Source organism: Suncus etruscus, chromosome 9 (genome assembly GCF_024139225.1).
Source record: "Suncus etruscus isolate mSunEtr1 chromosome 9, mSunEtr1.pri.cur, whole genome shotgun sequence".
Lineage (NCBI taxonomy): Eukaryota > Metazoa > Chordata > Mammalia > Eulipotyphla > Soricidae > Suncus > Suncus etruscus.
In genome coordinates this window covers 58293321-58300218 of record NC_064856.1, presented here as the reverse complement: position 1 = coordinate 58300218, position 6898 = coordinate 58293321, and the positions used below count along the sequence as shown (strand labels likewise).

General features: G+C 40.0%; 1 non-coding gene across 1 annotated transcript; it reads right to left on the bottom strand.

The window, feature by feature from the left end:
• Positions 1 to 6165: 6165 nt before the first annotated feature.
• LOC126019339 (small nucleolar RNA SNORA51) lies at positions 6166 to 6298 on the bottom strand. The gene has a single exon (XR_007499065.1). It is a non-coding gene; the product is annotated as a small nucleolar RNA SNORA51 (small nucleolar RNA).
• Positions 6299 to 6898: the final 600 nt, after the last annotated feature.

The following is a 6898-nucleotide window of genomic DNA, read 5'->3' as shown; positions in this document are numbered from 1 at the left end:
AAAAACCTTTGTAAATAAAAATCCCAAAGTCTCAGATAAGAACAATGAAAAGAAAACTCCCAATGAAATTCACTTCATGGTGCTCCAAGTAATCTTGCAAATTTAGCAAATTCCTGCCATTACTCACTCTGGCCAGGCCACTTGGAAATAATTCTAGCCATAAGAAACTATGGTATTTTTTTCCATATCTGTGTTTCTCTCTTTTACATAAATAATCTGTAAAGCCTAATACATAGAAATTAATATAAACTGTAAAAACATAAAAACTGTAAAACATATAAACTGTAAAACTAATACATATAAACTTGCTTCCTCCTTTCCTAGGGATTAGAGAATTTTCTATGATCACCCTATCAAAGTAAATTTTATTTTCTAAAATACTGTCTCTATCCTATTCTTCATTATTTATCCATTTGATCCCAAATTGAATCTATCATTCATGGCAAGATACAAATATCTGTCCCATCATGTACTTAGTTATAAAGAGTTGGAAATCTTATGAAATTCAAAATTGCAAGGATGTAACTTATTTCAGTAAATGCTATGATCAATGATAGAAAGCTGTTAGCTCTTTTAAAATCTCTCCTCTTTGTGGATCTTCTACATTATCCTCATTTTCATATTTTCATCCAGTCTGGTTTCCTGTATTTCTCCAGGTCACCTGTGGGAAGCATGTCAGGGGACAGCTTCTGATGTTCTCTGTTAGTGTTATATGTTTTTACATTAACTTTCTCAAGTAAAACAAAAATTATTTCAGTTTTAGCTGCAAAGTTCTGGGAGAGGGATATGATTGAATCAGATACCTTTAATGGAGCTCTTAGCTGTGGCTTATTTATCTTGTTTTTAAGGAACTGAGGCTAGATTCCAGGAAAAAAACTGGCAAAACTATTGTTTGTTTAAGTGCAACTTGAAACTCGTCTAAAGACCAATTAATCATTTGATAGTTGAAACCAGCATTAAGAAATGGTAAAAAGTATCTAGGCACATAGCATGTGATATGAAAAATATTTTGTAAGCTATGCTTTTTTGTTATTAAATATGTATTGGGTCATAATGTAAAACAATCTTTCTGATGGATTAGGGTTCAAAAGTTTGAGCAACCCTATTCTGGGAAATCTGGTATAATTCAGCTATAGGAACTAATAAATGCCATTTAAAATAAATTCCTTTACATCATATGTTCAATATCCAAAATAATCAAAGAACTCATAAAACTCCATAATAAACCAAATAACTCAATTAAATAGTAGGCAGAGGTTCTGAATAATAAATTCTCCAAGAAGATATACAGATGGCCTGTAGCAAATTAAAAGATGTTCATCATCCCATTATTAGGGAAATAAAAATCAAAACAATGATAGAGTATCACCTCATAATAATTACAATGGTTATTATCTCAAACACATAACAAGAAGCATTGGAGAAGATAAGAGAAACTCTTATATTCTGTTGGCTTTTTAAGCCAATTGAATTGGTGTTGAATTAAATTGGCACCTTTAACTTCTCTCCAGTGAGGGAGAGCTAAGGGTTCAGTCGTGGAAAATGAGACAGAAACATAAGAAGACAAACACACAAGGACTGCCCAAGCTTTAGGGTCTCCTGGGCAGTCACCAGCAAGTCCTTAGGCTGTTCATTTATTTAATAAAATATCACTCCCCCACCCTGGCTCCCAACCTGTGAGTCATTGTTTAAGTTGACAGGGACATTACAGACAGTAAGCACTTCATATTTTTAATAGGTATGTGAAGAGCAGAGGCTGGGTGGGATATTTCACATAACTCAACAAAAGTTGAAAATATTTTCTATTTTTGCTTATGTTACCATCTACATCTAAAAGGTTATAAGATTTTATTTTATGCTTTTATGGGTACATGTTTGCTTGCCTGAAATATATTCTACAGCATCTAAACTATTTTGTGCAGAGGACTATCCCAACCTTGGTGTTATTATTAGGGGGATTGTTTCCTACAGTTGGTAGGAATGTAAGTTTGTTTAGCTATTTATGAAAAAATATGGAGATTCTTCAAAATCAAGAATAAAAATTTCATGTTTAGTTTTGGAATAACCACTTAAAATACAAAAACACTACATAGGCTGGAGATAATACATCAGGTAGAGCATTTGACTTTCATGTGATTGACCTAGATTCCATCCCTGCTATCTCATATGACTCCTAAGCCCCACCAGTAGTAATCCCTGAGCATAGTCAGGAGTAAGCCCTGGGCATCACCAGTTGTGACGCCAAAAACAAAAAGGAAACAAAATACAAAAACATTTTGAATATATATGTGATTTCATGCTTATTGCAGCATTTTTTACAATAGCTATAAACTGGAAACAACACAAGTATCCAACAGCTGAAGAAAAAATAAGATGTGGTATTTACAGACAATGGATTATGTATGGTTCAGCTATAACAAAAAGATACAAATTTGTCCTATCCAAAATACAGATGAAATTAGAGTGTAACTTGTTTAGAAAAATAAACTTCAGGGAGAGAGAACAAGTGTCGTTTTATTCATATGTGATATATATGTATATATAAATTACAATGGTATTAAAAATGAACAAAACAACTAAAACCATCTTTTGGACCATAAGATAGTGATTACTAAAGGGGATGAGAGGCGTGGGGCTTAAATTGGGACAATGGACACAACAGTGTGGTGAAGAATAGGAAGAGGCTTTGGAAAGACGTAATTCATATAGATGTTGATTTTCAATGGCACACTTACATAAACACACAATTAAATGCATTAAGCTATAATACAGTGCCATATCAAAAATAAACTAGCAATTCTGCTAGAAAAAAATGCAGATATATTAAGACTTATTATTATTATTAATATTGGTTTTGGGTCACAGCCGGCAGCACTCAGAGGTTACTCCTGGCTCTACACTCAGAAATTGCTCCTGGCAAGATCAGGGAACCATAAGGAACGCTGGGATTCTAACCACCTTCCTCCTGCATGAAAGGCAAATGCTCTATCTCCATGCTATCTCTCTGGCCCCATTAAGACTTATTTTAACAGCATCTTTTTTGTTTTGTTTTTGTTTTTGTTTTTTTTTGGGGGGCCACACTCGTTTGACACTCAAGGGTTACTCCTGGCTATGTTGATCAGAAATCGCCCCTGGCTTGGGGGGACCATATGGGATGCCGGGAATGGAGCTGCAGTCTGTCCTAGGCAAGTGCTTGCAAGGCAGCAGATGCCTTACTTCTAGCGCCACCTCTCAGGCCCCTTAACAGCATCTTAATGTAAGCAGATAATATGAGGGTAATGCATAAGATGAAGTAGATATCCATTTTTGTTTGGTTTCATTTTGGGTTTTGGGCCATGCCCAGTGATGCTTGGGGTTATTTCTAATGGTGCTTGGGGATCAAACTGGAATCAGTTGCTAGCAGGTAAGAACCTCAACCTCTTTACTATCTCTCCCATCCAGACAGATTGAACAGATTTTTAAAAAAATAATGTCTTTTAATTGCAGATTAAACATTCCAGGGGTGGAGAAATTGCTCATAGTGTAGAGCACATACCTAGCCTGTAGAAGGTCCTGGGTTCCATGGCTTCCCCCTGAGTACCACAGTTTGTAGCTCTGGTTCCCCCCATGACTAGCACTGTGTTGCAGGATTCCACAGACCTCCTTCCCCCAGCACTTCTGAGATTTTTTCCCTTATTAAAAACAAAAACAAAAACAAAATCAAGTGCTTCCTAACCTGGCTCTCTGAAGAAGTCTTTTAAAACTGGCGTCATGGAATATGTTTAATTAGAATTTCTGGGCATTAATATGTGAATCTACGTAAAACAAAACAAAACAAAACAAAACGAGCTCTCAAGATAATCTAGTCAGTTTCAGAAATCACTGACCCAGAGACTACAGAGAGAAGTGCTCATCTGTGAGCCTTTAAAAACATTTTATAACTGCAATTTCTTATCTAGGCTTTTAATAAGCACTAAGAAGTAGATAGTTTAGTTATTATTTGGTAAAAATCTGGAATCTTAGATCTGCTAATTAAAAGCAGAACCATATACTACACAGTTCAATGAAGCAGATGGTAGAGTCATCTCTCTTTGTTTTTGACATGCGACTCATGCTTGAATGGGAATTCAGGTGGGGGTTGGCCAGAGAAAAAATTCTTTGCTTTGGAGAAGCAAAGTATAAAATAATATATATATTTGTTTTGGGACCACACCCAGCAGCACTCGGGTTACTCCTGGTTCTATGTTCAGAAATTGCTCCTGGTAGGCTCAGGGACGATACAGAATATAGGGATCAAACCCGGGTCATCAGCATGCAAGGCAAATGCCATACCGCTGTGCTATCACTCCTGCCCCTAACATTTTTATAATTTTCCAGAGCAAAGTCTAGTCAAAATTTCAATAGAATTAGTGTTTGGAAAATTTGCAAAGTTAAGTTGCCCACTAGGGCTGTACTGAGACAGACTATGTAGTTGCCAAACATCTTTCCATCTTGAAGAAATAAAATAAATGGACCTTTAGATCACACAAACTATTAGTCAAATATATTTTAGAGGACATCGGCTTGAAATAGACAAGTATTAGAAGAGTTGAATTTCTTTCCTATAGCTGCTGGAGAGCAGAACCCTACCCAAACCAGATTTAGTTCAGATCAAAGAAATCCCATAAGTAGATTTGGGGGCTAGGGGGCTAGGACTAGGAGGGATGGGCCTGCGGGCACCCTAGTTCTCTCCTCAGTACCCAGAGCACATCAAGGAGCTGGAGGCCCTGTGCTCGCTCGCTCTCTCTCCTTGGACAGGGCACTTGTGTCCAGAGGGTTCCATAGAGGTGATCAAAGTATGGGGCCACACCCGCCTATACTCAGGACTTTTTCCTGGCTCTGTGCTTAGGGGTTACTCCTGATTGGCTTGGAGGATCTTAAAGGATGCCAGTGATCAAATCTGGATAGGCCACGTGCAAGGCAAGAACCCTAACCTTGCAGACCCCAGAAAGTTTCTGGGAATGAGTTGCTAGAAGACTCGATGATCTGTGAGGGGCCTCCAGCAGCAGTCAGACTTTCAGCTCAGGTCCTGAACAAGTGCACACAACTAGGCCCAAGATGAGAGTCAACCCAGGGCTGTGATCTCTGTTAGAAAGTTTTACAGTGGTGCAACAGGCCCGTTTAGTTTCTGAAAAGAGTCTCCGGGAGCACCCTCCATCCCCTACAACTCCGGGAGCAAGGCCTTCTCTTAGGTCCCTATGCCCGCGCCACCCCCGTCCCGCAGCTGCCGCTCCACCAGCCAAAAGATGTCTCCAGGTGCGGAATCCAGAGCTCGGCTGCCACCGGAGGAGCTCTGAGTGAGGGGTCACCTGGGGCGCCCCAGGGCGGGCTCGGCGGGGTGGGCGGGCGGCCAGGTCCCGGCGGGCCCCAGTCGTGGCTATGGCAACGCGCCGGCAAACCGGCCTCTGGGTCTTCCGCCGTCGCGTGAGCTGGTGGCTCCCAGCCGCCACCCAGGGACGGCCTGTCCCCGTCTCCTCCTATAGTCAGTCTCCTGGGACCGAGGCGTTGGGACCCCCATTCTCTCCGATTGCTGCCTGGGGTGATCACGGGCTGTCCGAGTTCCTCTGCACTGGCTCCCCTCCACCCGTGGGGGACGTGGATCTTTCTGAACATTTAAAGCGAATTTATAAAATAGGGTAAGTTTGGGAAATGTTAAACGTCCTTAAACGATTTGAATTTGCGTTTATGTGTCCCCCCTTTTTCTTATTAACGTCCTGGAGTAGCCCCTTTGTTACAGCCCTTGTTGCCAGGCGCAAGGGGATTTGTGGCTGGGCCCTTACTGGCTCTGGGACAGGCCCTAGCTCTATCTACCTCGTGCCCTCACCCCAATATGCAGGTTCTGCTTTCTCCTGAGGGTGTGGGTAGGAAGGAACTGGCCAGTCAAAGTTCTTTGCAAACTGTTGCCATAAAGCACTTAGGAGTTTATATGTATATATACATATATATACATGCATATATAAAGTCATATATATAGGCTAGTTGCATGTTATGAGTGGTTTGTCTCACATAGCAACTAACAAAGTCTGTCTTCTGTTCTTTTCTGAACCCCAAGCAACTCCAGTTTGAAAGTGGTATGTGATCAGTGCATAGGAAGAGAACTAAATGGAAAGAAATGCCAACAAATTATTTATTTATTTATTTATTTATTTTTGTCCCCCAATTCACAATACAGACCAGGCAAAGGGCCTGTGTTGAGGTGTATATGGGTTGCATTTACTGTACCTCCTCTTTCTATACAGTCAGTGTAAAGAACACAGCCTGTGGTAAGAATTGGGAGGCCTTATCTTATCTTTTTTTTTTTTTTTTTTTGATATATAAAAAGTCCTTCACCAGTGCAACATTCCCATGACCAATATCCCAAGTGTCCTTGGGATAGAAAGCCTATCTAGAGTACAGGCTGGTGTGGGGTGGAGAGGAAGGACACTTGAGAAATGCCAACAAATTTTGAACCTAAACTTTCTCCTTGTTTTATACACTTTCTGGGCCCATGGTTTCAAATTATACTCAATTTGCAAAGGACTCAAATCATATAAAGTTCTGTACATCAATGTTAGTTACCTTAAAACATTAATATCAATAATAACATCAGCAGCAATAACAACAAAATGAGTCCAGGGAAATCTCTAGTGACCTATCTCAAGGATTCACACTGCTATCCATTGGTTTGCAAGTTAGAAATACCTGTTTTTGGTACCAGCCGCTCCCACTCCTTTCACATACAAGTCTTCATCAAAATCTTCCTTTTTTTTTTTCGATCCATACCTGGTTATAGGATCAATCATGGTTCTGCACTCAGGAATTACTTGTGGAGGTTCTCAGTGGATCATATGGGATGACAGAGATTGAACCCTGTCCTCTGCGTGCAAGACAAGTACTTTAT